At 39.8% G+C, this 25,100-nt stretch overlaps 1 protein-coding gene across 1 annotated transcript in view; it reads right to left on the minus strand.

Moving 5' to 3' along the window:
- The window catches only part of NCKAP5 (NCK associated protein 5), a 579,104-nt gene that overhangs the window by 18,895 nt on the left and 535,109 nt on the right, over positions 1 to 25,100 (minus strand). The window lies entirely within an intron of this gene.

Here is a 25,100-nt window from a genome sequence, read left to right on the forward strand (position 1 = left end):
GAGCTGAGTGAATTCATTGCCAGAGGATTTTTAGTGTAAGAAACATTAAGTGTATTTTCACAGGCAGATGGAAAATGAGTATCAGGTAAAAATCTGGATGTAGGAAAAAAAAACACCAGAAATGGTAAGTATATGTTGTAATATAAAATGTATTTCTATTTTTAAATCCTTTTAAGGATAAGTAACTAAAGCAAATATAGCAGCATATTGCAAGGTTTCTAATATATGTAGACATAAAATATAACAATAGCATAAAGGAGGGAGAGGTTACAAGAAAGCAATCTATGATATATTATTTAAGATAGTGCTAAAATAAAGATGTAGACTACATTTAAGCATTACATTAAGCACTAAGGGATAACCTGCAAGTAGAGATAAAGGGGAATTATGAAAAAAATGACTTAAAAGAAGACAGAAAAAAATGCAAAACTATGAAGAACAGAGGGGACAAGTAAAAGGTAACATATCAAGATGGCAAATTTAAACCCAACCATTTAGATAATTACATTAAGTGTAAATGGCTTAAACATGCTGATTAGTAGGCTGAATCTGTCAGATTTGATTACCCCCCCCCAAAAAAAGCAAGATCCCATTATATTCTACCTATGAGAAATCCACTTTAAATATGTTCGTGGATTAGAAGATTTAATACTAGGGGTGCCTGGGTGGCTCAGTCAGTTAAGTGTCTGACTTCAGCTCAGGTCATGATTTTATAGCTCGTGAGTTTGAGCCCCATATGGGGCTCTGTGCTGATAGCTCAGAGCCTCGAGCTGCTTCAGATTCTTTGTCTCCCTCTCTCTCTGCTCCTCCCCTGCTCATGCTGTCTCTCTCTCCTTCAAAATAAATACATTAGAAAAAAAAATTTTAAAAAGAAGATTCAATATTATTCAGATGTCAAATCTCTCCAAATTCATCTGTAGATTCAAGGCAATTCTAATGAAAACACTATCAGTCTTTCTTACAGACAGTGACAAACTGATTTTACAATTATTTAGAAAAAATATTTGGAAAAATTATTAAATTTTTTTTAACTTTTTTTAATGTTTATTTATTTTTGAGAGAGAGAGAGAGAGAGAGCAGGGGAGGAGCAGGGAGAGGAGATGCAGAATCTGAAGCAGCCTCCAGGCTCTGAGCCGTCAGTACAGAGTCCCACGCAGGGCTCGAACCCACAAACCATGAGATCATGACCTGAGCTGAAGTCAGATGCTTAGCCGACTGAGCCACCCAGGCACCCCAGGAAAAAAAAAAAAAAAAAAAAAAAAAAAAAAAAAAAATATATATATATATATATATATATATATATATATATATATATTAAAAGTAAAACAATGTTAGAGGACTGATGCTACCTGAATTCTATGTGGCTATATGTGGTACTGGGTGAGGAGTTGCACATTAGACCAGTGGAACAGAACAGACATTCCAGAAATAGACTCACACATATATTGTCAATTGTCAAAGATGACAAGATAATTTAATGTAAGAAAGATAATGATTTGAAAAAAGGTACTAGAAACACTACATACTCATATGGAGAATAATGAACTTCACCTCTTTCTTCACACTGTATACAAAAAAGTATAGACTAAAACATAAGAGTGAAAAACCATAAAAGTTCTAGAAGAAAACAGAGGTTATCTTTGCAAGCTTTGATTAGGCAACAGTTTCTTAAATAGAGCTCAAAAGCAAAAAACATAAAAGAAAAATGATAGACAATCAAAATAAAAAAACCCTTACTATTTAAATACACTATAAAGAAAATTAAAAGGCAACCAGCAAGCTATAAGAAAATGGCAAAAAAGTATATCTAATAAGGGGTTTGGATTCAGAATAAAAAGAACTCTTATACTACTAAGAGAATAAACAATTCAGTACAAAATTGCACAAAATTTTGAATGCCTACATCACCAAAAAAGATATGTGCATGCCAAGTAAATATAGGAAAGGATGTTCAACATCATCAACCATGAGGGGGATGCAAATTAATATCACAGTGAGATACCACTACATTCCCATAAAAGCGGCTAAAACAAAAAAGACCAATAATAATAAATGTTGATGAGAACGTGGAGTAAGAGGAACTCTCATACATTGTTCTTAGGATCACAGAATGATAAAACCACTTTGGAGAACAGTTTGGTTGTTTCTTGTAAAGTTAAACATACACTCATCATGTGACCCAGCAATAACACACTTGCTCAAGAGAAGATAATACATATGTCCACCCAAAGACTCATACACACATTTAGAGCAGTTTTGTGTATAATAGCCCAAACTCCAAATAACCAAAGTGTCCACTGGCGAGTGCACAGATAAACAGATGTGGTATATCCATACAATGAAATACCAATTGGTAATGAAAAAACGAAAACACAACTGTGAAGACATACAATACGGATGTTTCTCAAAAGCATTTACATTAATTAAAAGATTCTATTCACATTAAATTCTAGAAAAGGCAAAAGTATAATGATAGAAACAAATCAGTGGTTATTTGGGACTAGTGGTGTTGAGAGTAGATTTTATGTAAAGGAACATAAGGGAATATTTGGGGGTGATGAAAATGTTCTGTACCTTGATTGCCATAGTGGTTACACAGCTCGTACACTACTCAAAACTCATGAGACAATATACTTATATGAGCCTGCATTTTGTTGTATATCAATTATGTCTCAATATTCCTGATTCTAAATATTATATGCCCAGCCTTCTGATAAAGAGTTCATGAAATCCAAAAGTGCAATCCTGGTTGAACATGGCTGAATAGAGGAACCGGGCTTTCTGAGGTATAACCTTGAATTCTCCTTACAGGCATCTGAACATCATCCTGGGAAGGAAGGGTCTTCAGGAGTCACCAGGGAGCCAACTGAGGCTATTCCTTAATCCCAGGTCAGGCAGCACACAAAGGACTTTGTTTATTCCTTTCTCCTTTCAACAATCCTGGCAAGTAGCTACTATTATCCCCATTTGACAGAGGAGGAAAGCAAAGCTCTGGGAAAACAGGGTCACTTGACATAGTGCAAGTCTGACTCCGAAACCCAGGCCCTCTCTATTCATTAACCTGCCTCCCAGTAGGGTTGGTGACCCCTAGTATCAGAGATCCTGCCAAGTACTCTAGAGCCCAGTATTTCTCTAGCTTGGGGGTGGTGCACAGACTCCTGGATTCTCTGGCTATGTGCCTGACTCTCCTCTGCAAAGGTCTTTAAGGACCATAGCCACTGAATCGTGACTGGACATACCATGTGGAAATGCATTTGACCTTCACCATCCCTCATATTTCTGCAGAATAACAACATTTGCAGATTGCTAACTACAGGGTGAATGCTGTACTTGTGTCAGATCATGATAAAATATGCAGTGGACACATTTTACATACAAGGAAACTGAGATTTAAGAAGGTTAATAAAGTTGTCCATGGTCATGTAGCTACATGTAGGAGAGCCAGGATTTGGAGTAAGGCCTATACAAATCACAAAAGCTCGTAGGGCTGACTGCTACATGATTTTAGTGTTGTCTTCTATATTCAGTTTACTGTCCTTTTCAAAGCACTCTGAATCAGTAAGGATGCCTTTGGTGGAAAGTAACATATTAAATAGTAAGGATGCGTTAGCACATAGTCCAGAATTCAAGCAAGCTTCAGGGCTGCCTTAATCTAGAGCCTCTGTCTCCACCTCCCTGCGGTTGTCTTGGTTCTGCCCATCCTGTGTGTCAGCTTTGGCTTCATGTCTGTAGGAACCAGCTCTAGGAGCTCCATACCAGTCAGCTGTATACTCCCAAGTCCAGAAGGAAAGAGAAGCTGGCTCTTCATGTGGTTTCTCTCTACACCTCCAACCATTCTGTCCCCTGAAGACTAGCCAAATGAGGTCACAAGCTCATTCCTGGACCAATCCATGTGATTTGGAGAAAGCCATTCACTGACTGGCCCAGGCCAAGTTTCTTGAGCCAATTGTTTGCAGGGAAAATTACCATAAATGCCTTAATAACTTCATACCCGAGGTGGAAATGAATATTGGGAGGCCAACCATAATGTTTGCTACATTCTTTCTCAGTTGTTATTTCAATAGAAATTTACAGCAATGCTATGCCTCAGTGACAATCTCCTCTTTACAGATGAGAAAACAAACAGAATGTGTATGTCTCAGGAAACAGGCACATGTGCAGCAGCTAGGATTCGAAGTCATGCCTTCTCATTCCAAGTCAACAGCTCTTTCTCCAACTTGGACAACTGCTATGACTGTACCCCACTTGCCCTCTTTAGACCACATTCCAAGATATTGCTGAGAAGATACTCATTTTCGAGCTCTGAGCTTCTGGTATGTATCATCATTTTTTCCTAATTCAGTAACCACTCCATTATGGACTCCAGTGAACCATTTATAAACAAGTCAGGAGGCTTTTTTTCAGCACTTCATTTCTAATGAGGTTTTATAGCTATCATTTAAAATAAATACATAGTCTGATGTACCTTAAAACCTATTTAGTGTTTTGTAGACATTCTGCTCTTTTCCCTCTTTAATTTCACTTTCTAAACAATCTCATATTCAAAAAGACTGTCCTTTTCAAATTCTTCTTCCACATCTATGGTCAACACACTATCAAAACATACCCCTGGCCTCTGGCTCTCATCAGCTCTATTCATTCTCTGTAACAGACCTAAAAAGAAGGTTCTGGCCTTTGGGCTTTTAAAGCGAGAATGTCACAAAGGTAGTATCTTTTTCCTTAAAGAGATGAATAAGATTAATAAGATGGGGAAAAAAACCCTCAAATATCTGCTTAACTACACAGGGCATTGTTTCAACTAGAGTTCCAACAGAAATGGGGAAAGATAAAAGGCTGGTGGATGATTGTGGCTTCAGTACCCAGCAGAGCCCCAGATGTTGGTAAAAGGAATCCCTTGCACCTTGGGTCTATCTCACATTTAAGGCATGCTGTCATGAACCTGATGTCCTTTGATTTTCTTGGCAATAATGTGCTGAGTTGGGGAAGGCAGAAGTCAGTATATCCAAGTTACAGACACAGAAACCAAGGCAGCAATCTGCTTACTAATAAGGGACAAAACTGTAACTGAAACTTAGGTATTCTTCTTCCAGGTTCAGCGCTATTTACGCCACATTATTTTGATACCTAAAAAGTTAGGAAAGATGTATGAAAGATATGAAGGCTCAGAAATTAGTTTAGCACCTCTAACTCCAGATTTTAAGTTTGAATGTTACGTATTTTTGGCCTTTCCTTGGTGTTAAGGAAAAGTAAACAAGACTTGACAGAAAATCTGATGAGAAGCTGCAATCATTGTGACCCAAGGCCAATACATAAAAATTCAAAAGATGTTATCAAGAATATATGTTGGTACCAACTAGGGCAACTGTCATAACACGGCCTTATCATTGCATGTTAATTAATATCGAATGCTATTGATTCTTCAGACAATGCGTCTCTCTGCAAGAACAGAGGAAAGAGATGAAAGAGGCATAAAAAAAGACTCTTATTTTTCTCAATGTGAAGAACTGGGAGTAATGGGGGGAGGTCTTTAAAATAAGGAGCCTAGCTGGAGCATGAGGAAAAGATCACAATAGGGAAGTGACCATGGTGAGGAGGAGAAGAGGAGGCTGAATGGAATCAGGACCTTGGAGGCCATATTGAAACATCTGGAGCTCAGCCTGGAGATTTTGTTTGTAAACAGTGTTGCTGGGGAGGCAGAAAGAAAAGCTATAACCAACAGCATTGCTGAAGGTGAGGTTAAGGAGGAAGCCAGAGGCAGCTGAAAGAGCTTCAGGATGTAAAGGCTGGACATGTCTCTGGGAAGCTCAAGCAAGTCATAGGACACTTAGTGATCCCTAGGCCCTCTCTGTCCCCAGCTGATTGGAAAAGGGTCAGGAATGGAGCAGAATGAGGCAGAGGTTGAGTGGGTCTTTCTGCGGGATCCTGAGGACTGTGGCAGAGGGGAACATGCTAGAATGTCAAAGGTTTTTGATAGCTAAATCTGCTTAAGTGTGCTGGGGAAGGAGAAGCTTTACTCTGAATGACACAGCTCAACCTATTTGTTTCTGAAGAATTCCTCTTGGCTTCTATTCCAGATGCCTGTAGAACATCACCCTACAAATGGAGTTTATTATCCTTGTAAATACACACTCACTAATGAGGCATGGCTTATTGTGAAGCAAGGCACGTGCCCCACAGCCTGTGTCTGATCCTACTCCAAGACCTCCATCATCCCAGGACACTTCACTCAACATGGCAGGATTCACATGCTTGATGCAAAGTCTGACTGGATTCAAGGACCCTTGTGCAATTAAGGAAGCAGGGGAAGGTATGTGGATGTGATCCTAAGGTGTCACTTTCTCATATGGAGGTTGGCGAACAATAAGAGTTTCTCACTCCATGCACAGCAGATTGCTTTCTGTCTGGCAGCTTAATTACAACATTCTATACAAGTTATATCTATAAATGAAGGCCTAGCACAAATTCAGCACAGCACCTCACACACTGTGGAATCCTGGACATGCTGCTTTGAGGGGAGGAAGGCCATTTAACCCCATTCCCTGGCAGCCCAGTCTTCTTGCAGAGCAGAGCAGCATGCGGACTGCACAGTGTGCTAATTGTCATCCATGCCTCTGGCCAATCAGCACAAGGGCTTACATGGAAAGCAACTCCCACTGATTTCAGCAGGAGCATCTCATGAACACCTGAAATCATCATTTTTGCTCTTAGAAGAGTTTGCTCTAAAACACAAATTCTAATAGGGATCTATTACTATGTAATGAATAAATATTCCATGCACGTGTGCATGCATTTTTCCAGGGGTCTTGGGCCCTTTCATCCTGCAAATGCCTCTTGAATCTTTACTCCCATTGGGTTGAGAGGAGCTCATCTGTAGAGGGCACACACCTCTTTGAGGAAGTTCACATCTTACAGACGTCAGAATGAGTTTTGATCCCAGATTCGGTTGAAGTAAAAAAGAAAAAAAAATCTAGCTTTGTTTGCTCATGTGAAAGTGGAATGCTCAACTGGAGGGCTCCCAATACCTGGGGGTCCACTAGGGCCTCCCACTCCCCTGTTTTACATAAATGGTGATGATGTGGGCTGTCTGATATTTGGCTCCTGGCATTTGCAGTCTCCCTAGCCCCTGCCCAGTTTATAGGATAAATTCATCTGCTCATTTTTTCCTTGGCCCAGATGAAGCAAACTGGTAGTCATCTGCACAGATGACAGCAGTTCAACTTCCTCTAACTAGCTGATATTCTAATCATCTTGTTAAAATCTAATTACGTGTATTGTACAGAGAAACAGAACCAGTAGGCTGTGTGTGTGTGTGTGTGTGTTATAAGGAATTGGCTCATACAGTTATGGAGTTATGGAGGCTGGAAAGTCCCAAGGTCTGCAGGGAAAGTAGGCAAGTTGGAGACCCAGGAGAGCCAATGGTTCAGTTCCAGTCTAAGTCCCAAGGCTTGAGAACCAGAACTGTCAGTGTACTTCCAGTGTGAAGACCAGCAGGCTCGAGATCTAGGAAGAATTATTATTTCAGTCATTTCTAGTCTGAAGGCAGGAAAAAAACTAACACCCCAGCTCAGAGGCAGTCAGGCAAGAAAGAGAATTCTCTCTTACTTTGGGTAGGGCCAGTCTTTTTTTTTTTTTTCTTTTTTTCTGTTCAGGCCTTCAACTGATGGAGGAAGCCCACTGCACTTAGAAGGGCAGTCTGCCAATGTAACTGTTAGTCTTCTCCAAAAACATCCTCACAGAAACATCCAGAATATGTTGATCAAATATCTGGGCACCCTGGGGCCCAGTGAAGTTAACATGTAAAATTAATATCACAGTAATTAAGGAGCGGTTGTTTGTGGCACACAGTGATGATTAAGAAGCCAAAATGTGTGTGGGGGGCATTTTAAAATTAAAACATAATTTTTATACCCCCTTCAAATAAGCACATGCAAGATGGCTGATTTAAGATGAGCTTAATGGAAACCATCCTGCTAATACCCTCCTCCTCCCACCCCAAAGCTTGGAGAGACATTGCTATTACTTAGGAAAGAAATCACTTTTTTAAAACTGCTTTCCTAACATTTTCTGATGGAGACTTCTCAAACCTTATGGAAATTGACAGAGAATAATGCTAAGTTCTCTTCCCAGATGAGGCAAATGAGGCACATGGGGGAAGAAATAGCTTGTCTAGCATCGTAATATTTGGAAAACAAATGTGTCTGCACTTTAAGAACTCAGGATTGCACCCCCCTGCCTCTTTTTAAAAAGTGTATGGTGGAATTTCCTCATGTAGAAAATGATGGATATGTTGGTTATTAAAGAGCTGATTAAAAAGCATGTGGAAAGCAAAGGGTTTAGGGGCTACTACTTTTAAACAGGGGGAACTCCAGTAGGTGTCCCCACAACAAGGTAGCTTCTCTTTTGAGACATCTGGTGCTGGTGTGGGGTACCAGATTTGTTGGTATTTGGATAGCATGCTGGCAGTCGCTGGCCCATCCACCTTCTAGAGACTTACTACTTGAGTGTGCCCCTGCTGAACTTCAATTGTCAGTAACTACACCTCTTCACCCGAAGGTAACAGCCCCAGAATCAGCACTTGGCTAATCAATGATGGGAGGTGGTGACGAATACCCAGTTTCCTCAATCCTTAGGTAGTGAAACTCTGCAACTGGGGTGCTATAGCCTAGTGTATTCCTTCTGTCACTTACATTGATAGCCAGGGCTGGCAGCAGGTGTGTGTGACCTGTGTCCTTGAAATGCTTAATAACTTTTAGACAAGGGGCCCTGCATTTTATTACACACTGGTCTGTGGGAAATATATGGCCAGTCCTGGTGGTAGCTGGCATGATAACCCACCCTTTATTGGTTGATTCCCCTCCCCTGTCTGACTTCTACTAATTGTTCCTGTACTAATAATTGACTCATCTCTAATTCCTTTTTACAGGGTCTACTTCTGGGAGACCCCAAACTAAACTGTTGCAAATGTCGCCAGAATCCTGACAAAAACACTATGAAGAATTAACAAAAGCCATCCTACTAGTTTTTAAAAACAAAACAATAATGCACATGGGTTTAAACATTACTAAAAATAGTGTGGTGATTATATAAGCTGTCATTTCCACACCATATTGTAATATCTAGGGAGGTTTTATAAGCAAGTAGTACCCAACTAAGCTTCCCAACTTTGCTGCATCTCAGATCAAGTGCCCAGGTGAATCCAGCACGCAAATATCTCCCTGAAGAAGTAGGCCAATAAATAGCAGCAGAGTTGACATTTAAACAATGGCTCTGAACGCCATCTGCTTTAAAGGAATTATTTGTCTTTGCCAGCATGTCAAGAAGAATAAGTTCACGTAATTTAGGAACTCCTAAGGCATATAAATTCTTGATTATTTACAATGACAAGACTATCTATAGCCAACAAGTTTCTTTTAGTAATGTCCCACATAATGTCTTAAAAAAGGGTCAGGGAAATTGACCTAAGAGGAACATACTAGAGCGATTCAATCTTCAACTAAAGTTTAAGAAAGAGATGTAAATAAGGATTCTGGTTCCAAATAAGATCAGCTGAGCTCACCAAATCCAAGAGCCCATGTCGTCTCTCTTTTTGTATTCCTAGAGTCTAGCGCAAAGCCTGGAATAGAGTCAGTGCCTGATCGATAATTAGGAACTGACTGGAAGTTTTATGGCTGTGCCTTTGAGGTTTGAGTACCAGAACATGAAATCGTCTCACCTCTCCTGGGGAAGAAGCTCTAGGTTTTCCCGTTGGCCCTACCTTACACACTGAAATTTGTTAAATGGGTGCAAAACCAGTGCATGAGGACCAAGTGAGAGGAAGAGACGGGTGGGACACTGAATGTGGTGGATGGTTGTGGTTTAGGTGCATTGGCAGCGTGTGGGGGACGCAATACTTGAGAAATGGCTGGAGAAACATAAAGCCATGTTAGGTCTTTCTCTCCATGTGTGAGATGTACATCCAGGAACTTCTATGACCAAATCCAACCATCCTTAAGTCATATTGGTTTTCACTGTGAATCCTGTTACCACCTTGTGGTGAACTATAAGACAGAAAACCTCGCTGAGCCTCACTTTCCTCATCATTTAGAGAGATGATATCCAGATTAGTGGCTTTGTAACAACGGACAGATATCCTGACTACTTCCCTCACCTTCCTCAGGATACATAAATGTTAGTGCAGTTTGATGGTTAAGTGAAGCTGTCCCCAGAAAGGCTAGGCTTTTTAGGCTGCTTACTGGATAAATATTAAGGACAGAGGGGTTAAGAGGTCATATAAACCCATTTGGAAATGTTTTAAAATTTAAGAGTTTGTCCTGACCAATTTTGGAACATGATGTATCTTTCTGATCGAGTTGTATGAAAAAATTTTTCAGTGAAAATTCTTTGTCCAAAATTCTTTTGGACATACAACCAGTCCAGATAAAAAATGTGGGTGAGAATTTAAAGATGAAAAAAAAGGTAAAGTTTTGATTACTAAGTGGAACACACTAATTTTGTACCAATGGGGGAAAACAAATCCCCAGTACCTGGAGAGTAATGAAAGTGAGGTAAGAAGGGAATTAATTGTCTTTTTTTTTTTTTCCCTCAGGATTATTCCTGGATGCTTTCCCCTTTTCCTGAATGAAACCACTCCCCATGCTACTTTTCCAAGCTGCTGTGAAGGCCTTGCAGTCAAACTGACTGCTGAGCCTAGGATCACACCTGACACCACCAATCACAAGACAGCGAAGGTGGCTTAGCTCCTATATTTTCCACAGACGACACTTATGTATGCCATTGACTCATGGCATTGATAATGACACTGATGCCATGGACAAGTAGAGCTGTTTGAAACTGAATGCAGTATCTCTGAAACCAAGAACTAACCTGAATTATTTCTGGCTAGATTGGGAATCACACAGTTAGGAGCTCCAAGATGGGCAGCCACATGGGGGCCCATTAACCTGTACCTCTGACTCATGTTTGTCCTGTTTGGAGTACCTTAAAGACTGTAAAGTCTTTATGTCCAAAAGTACCATGTACTGTCCACGGAAATGTCCTTCTTGTGTCCATGAGGATGACCCTATCAGTGACTACCATGACACTATCTCAGCCTGGATGGAGACATTCAAGTCAGCTTCAGATTAATTGCGAACCTTTAAGGGGAATAACTGAGGCCAATGGTTTGGTCTCACACTGCTGTATGGAGTCCTACTGATAATAATTTTGCTGTAAGACGTTTTGGACAAGGGCCAAGGTGACAGATTGCAAAGAAAAGAGTTGTTGTAGCAGGTCTGACAAGGGTTACCTTTAGAAAGGCCTGATTGCAAGTCTGGCCCTTTACTAGCACTGGGGAACGTGGATTTTGGGAGGGTTCCCAGCACCCTAACTGATGACAGTGACTCACTATGCCTAAACCGTTCACGTGAACAATGTGGTTTGCGGTAAACACATGCTTTCCTTTGGGGAAAATGGGATCTTTATATGTGCTGGCCAAGATGGTACCTGTGTGATCAGCCCCCAATAAAACCTGGGCTCTGAGTCTCTCAAGAGCTTCTCAGGGGGGCAGCATTTCACATGTGTTGTCATAACTTGTTGCCAGGGGGATTTAGCATGCCCACAGGAAGGGGACCCTTGGAAGCCTGGGCCTCATTACCTCTCAATGATGCTCCATGTGACATTTCCCTTTGGTGGTTTTGCTTTGTATCCTTCACTGTAATAAGTCATAGCTATGATTACAACTAAAAACAAAAAAAAAAAAATGAAAGAAAATGATATCCATAGATACCTATACTTTACCCAGTGTCTATCTTAATAATAACTAGACTAACAATGAAGATGAAGAGTTGAGTTCTTGCTAGCCCCTGGCATAGCTGTCAAGCACTCATCTGCAAAAAGCTCATTTCCTGCTTCCAACAACACTTCAACGTAGGTCCTTCTGTTATCTCTGTTTGGCAGATGAGGGAATGGAGGCTTAGAGAAATTCAGGAGCTTGCTCAAGATCACAGCATCTGTTAGGTGGCAAAGCGGGACCTGGAACATAGGCCTATGTGACTGCACCCCCCTGGCTGGGATTTGAGGGGATCCATGGGAGCACTAAAAAAAAAAATGCAAAACTTTAGGCAAATGCATGATGGGTGACGCTACTGTGACAGATGATGACTAAGTCCAGCCCAGAAATTGTGAACATGTTTTGAAAATTTCTCCTTTACTCTCCTTCACTGTGATTGAAACCTTGTCTTCTCACAGATTTATGAGAAGTGGGGACTTGACATGGACGGGCATCTTGAAGATCAGGTATACCCCCATTCCCTCAAAGAGTGTTAGAAATTGGTCTGGGCCAAAAAAAAAAAAATAGAGACTACATAAAATAAATTCTCATCTTATGATTGAGGAAACAGAGAAATGCAGCATTTTGCACTAAGACATAAAATCCCAGACTGGGCTTTGGATCCTGACTCCATTCATTTCCTCAGGACACTGCCTCCTCCTTGCCACTTTTCTCTTTAAAATCAGACTCCAATGTAACCCAGTATATGAAGAGTGCTTGTATTTATTATTTTTTAAATTATAACTTACATAGGAAAGTGACCTGTCTTGAAGCAGAACTATACACAAAATACTTCTGACATCGGAGAAACATTCTGATGACTGGGTCAGTGGTGAAGGGAATTAACACCTTTGGAAATTTAATCCACTCATCCAGAAGCAGGGCAGCAGATGCCCACTCCAAGTGTGTTCTTACACACATAGGATTCCTTCCAAATGGACTCTGAAGGCAGAACACATGGCTGAGTTTCAAATGGACAGAAAGTCACCTTAAAGCATATTTCCCCTCCATTTGGGAGTTGACACAATCGAGTTATAGGCAGAGACTGTTTATCAAGGTGGCATGAAAGTCTCTCTTCAAATTCCTCCTGCTTTTATAATCAAACAATAACATCTCCAGAGTATAGGTTTTAGCTACATAAGAAACATATTGGAAATTGATTCAATGCTGCTGGCTTGGCTGTAACAATGTTTCATAACCCAGTAACCTCTCAGTTTGTTCTTCCCCCTTCCCGAAAGCTTTTAGCTGTACCAGGGTGGCAAAGCATAGATAAAGCAAACATCATCCTTTTATCTGATTGTGTGCAAAATGAGTGGAGAGGCACTGTACCACTGATAAGATGATTGCTAAATGAGTCTTCTCAAATTCTATCAGTGGGCTTATGGAAGAAATTAAGACTGACATTGATAAGTTACTTTCTCAGACACTACCTTTTTCACAAATGAGGGCTTGTCTTTCACAGCAGTTAAGCCCTGCTTGCACGTGTATGATTCATTAAAAAGTGCCCTGATCAGTTCCATGTTGTAACAGAGTCACTGAGATGCCTTCCTTTCTCTGCATCCTGTTCTCTTCTCTAGGACGCTTCTTGAATATGGATTCATGCAAGTCAAGAGCACCCTATTCCCAAGATCATGTTTCTTCTTTCCTTCCTTAGTAGCATATTTCATTACACAACTCAATTTTCATCTCTACAATTTTCCATTGCCTTCACCTGATCTATCATTCTGGCACTCTACACTTCCCTTGTGCTAAGGTATTTGCTCCAATGTGCCAGACTTAATGAACGTATTACTGGGATTCCCCATGGACTGGATGTGAGGATCACCTTAATTGAGGTTTTGTTTTGTTTTGTTTTTTTGTTTTTTTCATCAGATATATACTATTGAGTTCTTACAGTAGGAACAGAGCCTTCCCAGTGTCTGGAAAGCTACAAGTTCCTCTCTGGCAGGATCTCTCTCTCCTTCCTTTTTCCTCCCTCCCTTTCCTCCTTCCTCCCTCCCCTCCCTTTCCTTCCTTCCTTCCTTCCTTCCTTCCTTCCTTCCTTCCTTCCTTCCTTCCTTCCTTCCTTCCTAAATCACATCTACTTCTCAGTCACTAATTTTTCATCACCTTCACACATAAGCAGAACTGCTGGCTTTAACTGCACTTAAAGCACAGTCAGTTCAGCCAATCCATAATGTGTGGTCAACTCAGAATTATCTGTGGTCGACTGGACAAGAAAGAGACAAAAATTCAAGAGTTTCCCACAATCTCTGTTTCTGACTTATTCCTCTGACACTTGATGTACTTCAGAATTGATGATGAGTAACTTAATATGGGTGGTCAGGGCCGTGTTCCTTTCCTCCCCTCTCCCTCTTCTCTAGGCCAGTCTCTCTTCTGGAGATGCTAAAGGGCCAGCCAAATGGTAGGAGGGAATGGAGTGTAGTGACGGATGCATGGTATAGACCAGAAGGATAAATGGAAGACCCATTCAGCCCACAGATACACTTGCCAAAATATATTTGTGTTTTGTTTTGGATGGTATTTTAATTTTTATCTTTTTTTTTAAATTGTCAAACATACTATAAATACGGGAGTAGATACAACATACAGATTCATTTAAGTCACCACCATAAAAGAACACCCATAGCCAACCTTAACAACAGAAAGAGTGTTTTTAAGACACTCTTGTGCTCCTCTCAGGTCATATCCTTCTACTCCTACCTCTTCATAAGACAATCACAGTGTTGAGTTTCATGTTACTCATCAACTTTCCATGTTATTTTTGTTTTTACAGTAAAAAAATGACATTTTTATTAAATTTATATATAAGCTCATCTACAGAGTTGTACTGATTTATGATGTAAACATTTATTACCGTGGATACTGGTCTAAAAGTTTGAAAGACATGGCCATTCAAAAAATCTTGGCAAGGACATCAGGGAATATATGGCACGGTGACCACAGAAACATTGTCATAATACAAAAAAATGGAAAACAATCCAAATGTTCATCGACAGTAGAAAGGATAAGTTTTAAAATATGCATGCTATGGAATACTATAGAGCAGTGAAAACTAATAAATAGCAGGTGCATGTACCCTCATAGATTCATCGCAAAAACAATGTTGATATAAAAAAAGCCAAATGCAGAATACTTACAGTATGATTCTAGTTGTATAATGAGCAAAACTAAACAAAACTGTAATAAGGCTATCCAAATAAAAATGAATATTAAAAGATTACATGTGTATTATATATATATGTATATATATATGCACACACATATACATGCATACATACATACACACGACAATTTCTTTACCCATTCATCTGTTGATACACTTTGATCATTTCCATATCTTGGCCACTGTGAATAACGCTGCAGTGGATGTGGACATGCAAATGTCACTTTGAGATAGTGATTTTACTTCCAAATAGAAAATAGAGGTATCACACAACGCAGCAACCCCACCTCTGGATATGTATCCGAAGGAAATAAAATCCCTATCCCAATGTGTAGATTTCCTTTTATTTATCTTGCTTGGAACTAATTTGGCTGTCTGAAACTGAGAATCAGTAACTTTCCTTAATTTAGAAAATTCTTAGTCATGAATTCTTTTGATATTATGTTCACCCTGCTCATTCCATTCCCTTCTTCGTGAGCTATTATTAGATGCATGTGGATTTTATCATCTCTTACTTAATGTATTTTACCCTCTCCTTCACTTATCCACCCCCTTGGTTCTCTGTGACACATTGTATATAATTGTTCAACTCTGTCTTTAGTTGAGTAACACTCTCATCAGTGGTAATCAATACTAACAGCTTTTGATTTTTTGAAGTTCTTTGTATCCTTTTTTGATATCAAACTTTCATTTGTTTGTTCCTTTGTTACTGTTCATTTCCATTTGTGTTTACTTGGAATACATTAAATATTTTTATTTTACATTCTCTATTGGATAATTCTCAATTCTGCAGTCAATGCAGGACTTATTCTATAGCTTGCCTTTTTTTTCTTCCCTGCCACTCGCTAATGAAATCGTTATTTCCCCTTCTTAGTGATCTTCTATTGTGATTTAATCTTCCTTGGAATTTTATCCGTGTGTAAAGTTTAGAGTGGTTGCATCAAGAGAAGATCTGCATTGGATTCTGTCAGATTCCTACAAGCACTATCACCTTGAGACTGCACTTTTTAAAACTTTTCATTACGATAAATTTCAAATATTCTCAAACAGTGGGGTTGCACAGCTCGAAAAATATTAATATTCTGCCATTCATGTCTCAACTATTCCAGTTTCTTCCAGTTTCTTCTCTGTAGTATTTAAAAGCACAGTTCAGAACACTTAAAAAAAAATTCAAGCTGGGGGATTTAGGGGACACAGAGAGTGAATGAGTGCCTTGATCCACAGAAGTGTGAGCCAAGGAGTCAATCTTCAGAGGAGATTTTTTTTTTCCTTTTTTTCTTTCTTTCTTCAGCTAGAGTTAAGACTGAGTTGAGGCTAAGTTAGGAGCTTATCCTTACGGTCTTCCTCTGGGTTTGTTGCCACTGCTCTTGGGAATCCAGCCTGATGTGGGTGGGGAAGGCATGTTTTTGATCTAACACCTTGCCCTGCTCAGCCCCTGGGCTCTCATTATGTCAGTAGTTTAGCTCCTTAACACCAGGCTCCAGGGAGGATGACAACTGTTCCATGTCATCCATATCTGAGGGACTTCAGTACTAAGTGAAAGTGAAGGCAAACTAGGACAGCTGGTCACCCTAGCCCTTGGTCATCAGACACTGGCACATACCCTGTGGGTAAGTGCTGGTTACAGCACTTCCCCCCAACTCCCCGCCATGGATTCTAGCTCTCTTGCCGTCCCTGCCTCTGACACATTCCTTGTAGGCAGCTCCACCATGCATTTAAAAGACTAAGTGTATTTTTATATTATATTCTACACTTTTAGTTGTGAAATTCTGGGAAAGGACTTTGAAATTCTAATTTGAAATATTGCCAGATAAAAGAAAGTCTCTGAAGATTTGCTTTTTACAATTGAGCCCGCATTTTAAAATGTATCATATGTCACATAAAAATCTATATTTTTTGGCTTCTGGTGAAAAATGGAAGGACTTGGTTACATAGGACCAGCCTTCTTCTACAGTGACAATGGAAATTGACAAGTAGCTGCTCTCCTGGGGTGGGTTGTATTGTCTTCATTCCTTAAAACTCCCATCACTCATGTAATATATGCTTGTATATGTCAAGTCTGGACTATCTCACTCATTGAACCGGGGGCTCATTGGAGTTTTCAACCCCCGATCAAGCAATCTTCTAAAGGGATCCTTGAACTGTGGTGCCTGCAAGGTGGCCAAAAAAGTACCTAGCCATCATTTAGCATTCTTGGGGGTTGCTTTGGTTCACAGCTATGGACTGAGCTGGGTTTGGATGCTGGCTCCATTCCATACTAGCCACGTTGCTGAACAGAGTATGTAACCTTTCAAGACATCCATTTCCCCACTTGGAAAGGGTGACCATAGTATCTAAGCTGCAGGGTTGCTGTGTGGATAAAGCAAGGCAACATACATAAAACATGCTGGTCAGTGCCTAGCATATAGAAAGTTTTTAATAAACAGTAGATATTCATATATGACCATCTTACTTCTTTCAGAATTTACTGTCACACTGGGCAGGTTTCTGGTTCAGGGTCTGAGGCACTCTGCTTTTTGACTTTGTTTTGACCTTCTGCCTATTCCTTACTGTGCCATAAGTTACATACACGTGCTTATGTTTACTTTAATTGAATGAACTTCCTCTTAAGAAATTGAGGGAACTCTACAAAATGAGGTCTATGTATAGCTATTTCAGATTCTCCAACTTACACTGTACAGTGATAGGCCTTGGAAAAATGTGGGAAAAAGGGCAAAAATTATTTAATGTGTCTACCATTACCTATTTGGTGAGCCCTTTCCCCTTCTCGCACCTGGGTTAATTCCTGCCACCCACTAGGGCTTCAGGTCTGCCTCTGCCTCCAGCAGCTGAGTGTCCCCATCTGAAGAACACCACGCTTACCTTTCCTAAATGTCAAGCCATTCCTTCTTCTGATTCTCAGTTCCCTGGAAGGAGAATATACCAGCCTCGTGACTCATCCCTTTAGGGTCTTGCTGGTACTAAGCTGAGAAATGCACTACTGCTATTAGTCAGTGAGGCTCAATGTGCACCCTTTCCAGAGACCATGTATTGTGTAACAAGCCACTTGAGGGCCTTTCCTAAAGGGGTCACCAAAGGGTAGGGAATTCTAATATGCTACCAGGAGAGATCTTTTGGGGCAGAGACCCCTTTGGCAACCCTTAAATAATCCTGGGTGTCTACCCTTTCACGTAAATATGTGACTCTATTCATCAGAGCACACCATTCAGGAGGAATCAATATGGTGCATATATATAAAAAGGTGTTACGATTTTAAAAGTTGGAACATGAACATGAAAGTGATTGGATGGCCACTTCTGATCATGTTAGCCTTTCTTTAAAAATCTCCACAGTCTGTGTGTTATTCTGTAGGATAAATTTCGAACATCTAAGGGTGGCTTTCAAGGTCTCCACAATCTAGTCCCATCTTACAAACCAACTGTATCTGTACCTTATTCTCAAAAATTACTCTCTACTCTAGCCAAGCTGGTGTTCCATTAACTATCGTCCCCTGCAGTATGCCACATTCCTATCTTCAGGCCTTTGCTTACCCTCTTGCCCTTGAGTTGAAAGACATCTCCCTGTCCCCTTGGCTGATGAGATCCCAACCTTTAACACAGTGGTTCCCAAACCTTGCTCCCCACCGGGATCACTTGGGGATCTTTAAAAAGACACTAATGGGTAGCTCCTATCTCCAGAGCTTGTGATGTGTTATGGGGTGTGACCTGGGCATCAGCATATTTAAAATTTTTTTATGTTTATTTACTTTGGGGGGGAGGGGCCAAGACAGAAGGAGATGCATGAAACAGGCTCCAGTCTCTGAGCTGTCAGCACAGAGCCTGATGTGGGGCTCAAACCCATGGACCACAAGATCATGACCTGAGCCAAAGTTAGATTCTTAACAGACTGAGCCATTCAGCTGCACCTGGGCGTCAGCATATTTAAAGACTTCCCAGGGGATTCTGATTTGCAGCAAAGCTTGGGAAACACTGGTGTAAATGGAAAATTCACTTTAACTTCAATATCTTATTCTCTTACTTTTGTCTTTTCCTCACACATGAAAAATCAACCTTCCTGGCTTTACCAAAGCTGGATTCTACACCAATCTGTACACTCATATGTATGCAGAGTATTCCTGTAACTTAATCTATGATCACAGTGTATCTGTTGGCTTTTCTGTCTCCCTACTAGATGGCTGTTCACAGAGTAGAGGCCCTGTGTCTTACTCATCCCATATCCCCAGCATCTAACCCAGGTTGTGGTTTGTAGAAGATACTCAGTATGGGCTTGTGGACCTAAATAGAACTCTGCTTCCTTGTGTAATCTATAGGAGCAAATATTTTCCAGGAGTAAAAAAAAAAAAAAAAAAAAAAAAGTCATACATTCAACTCTCCAAGTCTACAAATCTCTATCTCTAGTGAAAGAAAAACAAACAAACAGAGGAAGGGAGTCACACACCAGACTTTAGTAGGCTCATAAATACAGAAATCTCCACCAGAGCCTCAGTTAGTGACTCTCTCTGGTAGTTAGAGGAAAGTACTTATCAGAAACAAGTTTACAGATGACAACAACAGAAACCCAGCCACAAAGGAATGAAAAAAACAAAACAAAAGCAAAACCAAGGAGGATGACCTGTAATATTCCAAGCACAGGACTTTGTATGTAATGGATATTCAATGGATGAAAATTGATATTACTCTTTCCAGTCCTTGTCGGAAGAAATCAGATGGTCCTATTTCCATGGTTCTACCTTCATGACAGGTGGATTCATATTTCAGGCTGTCAGATGCAAAGCTTCCCCTTTAGAGTTTGTCACTTGCAGTTGTAAATTGCAGAACTCTATGTAGTCACATGGAAGTGTCCTTTCCCAACCTATTACTTTATAGTACCTCTTAGATGTCCAATTTAGGTACACTACTCCATCTTATTCCCCATCCATAGACATTATTATCTAAATAGTTCTCAGTTCAGTGCCAGTCTGTTAGCAGTCAACAGAACATCATTTACTAAAATTGTTATTGAGAACATTTGTACTTCCCACTCACATTTTGTTTTGATCAATAACTCGCCCTTTCTACAATTAAGCTTAAACATGTCGGCACACTATTTAAAATGTGACATTTGACTTAAATAGCCATCTACTCAAAAGTTGTAAAAGTCTCATCAAGTTTCTACAATACGCTTTAATTTTATTTTTAGTATGAATGACACTCCCTGTATACAAAATTCCTAATTTTTTTCAAGTTTTCTCAGTGGGGAAAATTGGTAATATTCTCAAAATGAGACAGATTATTATCATTAACTTTAATTGACCGGCACCTATAGTCCTGAAAGGCCTGGTACCCTCTTGGTTTTAATTCTAGAGAAAGGAAAATTCTAGATACATTATATTTCAGAGAAGATTTATGTGAGCCTTTATATACTTTGTGGGTGACTAAGTATATATTACTCATAGACACAGTGGTGGCAAACTAATCCCAGATCAATATATTTTCTCAAAAAGTTACTCAAGATTAACTATACTAATAGAGAGTGGTTGTTCAGGTCATGCAAAACAAAAACTAAGCATACATCATTAAAATTCTGTATTTTCCAAAAACTCTTCAAATTTATTTTCTATAGTTTTCTTAAATTACAGTGACAATTTATGTTTCTACCAAGGAGGTAAACTTGGTAGGGGGTGAGCAGCAGGCTAAAAATGGTATGTGTCCTCTGAAAGCCATTGCCCCTTTCTTCCAAAGAACTTCCTTTATTGTTTTTCCTCCTGGACATATGGCTTGCTGCCTGGCATGTTTCCTATCCTATGTACTACATACTGGCCAATGGCAGAAGGCATGGGTCAACTGCTAGGAAGTATTCACAGAGGGATCTTGCTGGTTGGAAAGTGAATGGTTTTTCAAGCCATCTTGAACCATGAAGTGGCCGTGGGAATGGAAAACATATAAACCAGAGGGGCAAGATAGGAGAAGTCTGGCACTGTCCTAACATCCTGGATTACATTCTTCTGGACTGTCCTGTGTGACAGCAAGAAAATTCTGTTGTTATTTAAACCGCTGTATTTTGGGGTATCATTCACTTCCATCTGAATCTAACCCTACTGATACTAATAATTAAGGGAAATCCAGTCTTGGATTGAAAATAATTGTGGTCTGGGTAATTCAAGCTGTATAATCTATGTACAGATAATGACGGTTGACCATATTGTATTAGGTCATTAATATTGATGAGGGAGCAAAAGGCAAGCTAAGGACAAAGCAAAGCTAACACCCTTGCACCCCCTAGCCCCAACCATGTTGCAATATGTTTGCAACTGTCTTAATGATTTACAAGAAAAAAGCAATCTCTAGAAACCTATAGACTCAATTTCCTGGAGCCCTAATATCTCCCCTCCATAGGACAGAAAATCTTATATGATCACTCTTCACAGCCCCAGTGCAGCTTTTTCTTCCCATGATCCTGTCCCTATGCTTTAATAAAATCACCTTTTTACACCGAAGACATCTCAAGAAAGTTGGCCGTAGGTTCTTAACCCCAACACTCCAAACCACATCAATATTAATATAATAAGATAGGTTCCAGAACTCATTCCATTCAGATGAGATCCACATCTAGGTTTTGATTCTTAAATTCTCCATGTAACTGAGGTACTTGATTCAAGAGTCTGTGAGACTTTCTCTTTCTCTCCTAAGAACCACAGCCAGAGACACTTTGACCTCAGTCCAGGCCTTCTCTCCTCTGCTGTGTGAAGAAGCTACTGCATTCCTCGACCTTCATTGGAATGTGACAATAGAAACTATGTGTCATATGACCCTTTCATCCTTTCTGTTTGTATCAAACTCCAGACTGGGCACAATGCGATGTGGATTCCATGCTGTATGGCTGAGTGAGAAAAGGTTAGGAGAACGAGGTCTGTATATTAGGCAGAGGTGAAATGGTGACTGTAGCCGGTTATCTAAATCTTCTCTACTTGGCTCAACACAGCTTTGTCCCACTGCTTAGCCTTCAGGCAGTCTATTTCTCAAAAGTACAGTTATATGACAAAATAATTTTTTCCTCCCTGGCACTGTGCCTTGTGCTATTTATTGTCTGAAATCAGGTTAATTCTGTCCTTTCTTCCTCACCCCATAATTTGCTCAAAGCAGTGATGTGAATGCCTGAAACTTTAATAAAAGTTTCAAGAGTTCCTCTTAACTGGAGGTAAAACTTTTCTTGAGTCTTTGTTATAATGCAAATATGTGACCTGAAAAGATACCTGCTTCACCTATTACTCCACTGATGTGAGTTAGTCTACCAGATTGGCTAGCTAAAGTCTAGGAAAGAGCAAGGGATAATGAAATGAAATGTCCCGGGAAAATGGAAATAAACTGGTGAATAGTCTGATAAGTAAGTCAAAGGGGATCTTTATTGAGTACCTGTTATCCTCCTGCAAAATATATTAGCTGCTGGCTAAGGCCAGTTTGGGGAAGAATGGAAAAAGGAGGAGGACAGAAAGATCACTTGGGGGAAATTCCTGAGGTGGGTAGGAGGGTACCAAGCAACTCCACAGAGCTACCCAAAGAAAGCCAGATTCTTGGGGCTAGACAATGCCCTTTGTCATGCTCTCCTTTGGTCATAGGAGCCAGAAGCCTTCCTTTAGAACTAAGAGACAAAGAGGGCAACCAGCCAACAGGGGAGGGTAAATAGATTTCATGCAGCCATGGGGCACTGGGACATTTGACCATTGGGCTATTGGACAGATTATTCTTTGTAACTCTTTTAAATTTGGAGAAAATAATACATATCCTTCATTTCACTAGAGCCTACCATGAATCCTTGTTTTCTTGGATATCATTCAATTCTGCTTGGTTTCTTCCTTAAACTCCTCAAAGACATTTCCTCCTCTTTAGAGGAATTTCCAGATCCTCTGCCTCTGCTTAGAGGATTATTTTTGATACTATCACTGGCCAGTGTTCTTAATATGAAACAATGTTTTCTGAATTCCTACTGATCATTTAATCCCATTAGATAATTAATATAATACACAGGGTGAACCTATTATAGTTAAATAGCAGGAAAGAACAATTAGAAATATGAGCTTTGTGATCATTTGTGTTAGCACTTCTATTAGGCTGGGCTAGTCATTTTCTTGTTGTTTATTAACGTGGAAGTCTGACATTTATCAGGGTGATTTTAAAGAAAAAAATCTAGTTGTATTATTTTAGTTAATTTATGAATCTTGAATTTCAATATAAAGCAGGCTTAGTTAACACTACTTTATGTTATAACCAACTCCTAATATTTTTATTAAACTAACATGACAAAAATGTAAACATTCAGATTCACAAATTTTCTGATTATTCTTCTTTGTTAATGACATTAGCTGTTATTTGGTTAGAAGGATAACATATTTAGATTTGCTCGGTTGCAAAGCATATTCTATGCTTATATAACATTTTGAGGCTATGTGACAATACTTAGCTTAGACAAAATGAAGAATATTGGGTTTACCAGCATGCTAAAAATACCTTCTCAGTCATTCTTGTGGAATAAAGAGAAATACCCACTTGTTTGTTGAGTCTCCTTCAGTCTTCAAATGGATGAAGTTTTTACAAAGTTTGCAGTGATCTTATGGATTGATTAACCCAGGGAATGTTCTCAACGCTGTTCTCTCTGCTACCTTATGCAATAAAGAGTAGCAATATACTGACTTTCCCAGCATCCTTTGCAGCTAGGATTGTCTTTATAATCTGGTTCTCCTCAACGACATGTAAGATGGAGCCTAGGGGGTGGATTGTGATGGAGCTTTTACTCTTCCTTGTACTTTGCACCTTGAATATAAAGGAATGCCCAGAGTGGTGGAAATCAATTTGCAACCCAACAGGTCTGAGGACAAAAAGCCAGGGCTTTTGATAACATTGTTGAGTTGCTACCCATCTTTCATGTTTTCCTTTTTCCAGTTTTTTTAATTGTGTAAAATGATCAAATGGCTTTATTCCATATAATGATTACTCAGATTTGCAGTTGTTGTTTTATTGGTAGCTGATAGCAGCTTATTCACATAGTTCCCCCCTAGTTTGAGGAGATAAATCTCCATAGTGTGAAGACCAGGTCAGGTCTCTGTCATAAGCATGGTCCAAATTTACTTCCAGGAGAGTAATCTAAAGAAGCACTTTCCAACAGAGCTCTGTGTGATGATGGAAATGTGCACACAGACCACATAGGATATGTAGCCAGTGAGCACTTGAAATGTGTGCAGTGCCACTGAGGAACTGAATTTTTAATATGACATAGTTTTAATGAATTAGAACTGAACCTGAAATGGTGACATGTGGTGACTAGCTATTGGGTCAAACAATGCAAACCTAAAAAATCACTAGCCTACGAAAGCATACATTACTGTAGTTCTTTTGAAAAAAAATCAGCCTCTAATTTTATATGTTATTTTACAGGCCCAAGAACACCTCATTATAGAAAAATGATGATCCAGCAGGGCATTACATAGTGTCATGTTTGAAGGTTGTTAAACAATATTTAACTTGCATATTAGCTAGCTACACAGAACTGATACCAATTTAAGCATTTTACATTGACAACTATAATAAAAGATGTCTTCTTGGAATAATAATCTTATTCAGACTGCACTCATTCAGCTGTTTGTTAAGGTTTTTGGCTCCTCAATTACAAATGGAAAGAATAATAATGGAGTGCCGGTCTCATTAAGCTGTGGGGGTACAATAACTCTCTGAGAGAAACTGTAAATTACAGTTTGCAGAAGACTTCTGGGTACACGAGAAAACCAGCCATGGAGGGTCTCTATAGGACCCAAAGAGTGGGGAGGTGCTTGGAGCTGGCAGCTGAAGATACAGGAGCAGTGGATACTCTAACCAGACTCGAAACCAGAAATGTGTGGGGCTGTCATGCCCTAGAACATAGGATTCGATATCAACTGCTATACCCAAATGTGATTGGAAGAAATTATTCCATCATGCCTTGGTATCTGGTGTAAACCTCCTTAATTGGCATGCTTGCTTTCATAGCTATTTTTAGAGCCTGAGGAAAAACTAATTCTGTCATCGCCCAAGGTGGCTGCTATCACCTGACAAGGATTCTAGTCACAGACAACTACTCCACCAGTTACCTCCTGGCTGCTGAAAACAGGTCAGCAAAAGG

Source organism: Lynx canadensis, chromosome C1, assembly GCF_007474595.2.
Source record: "Lynx canadensis isolate LIC74 chromosome C1, mLynCan4.pri.v2, whole genome shotgun sequence".
In the NCBI taxonomy this organism is placed as follows: domain Eukaryota; kingdom Metazoa; phylum Chordata; class Mammalia; order Carnivora; family Felidae; genus Lynx; species Lynx canadensis.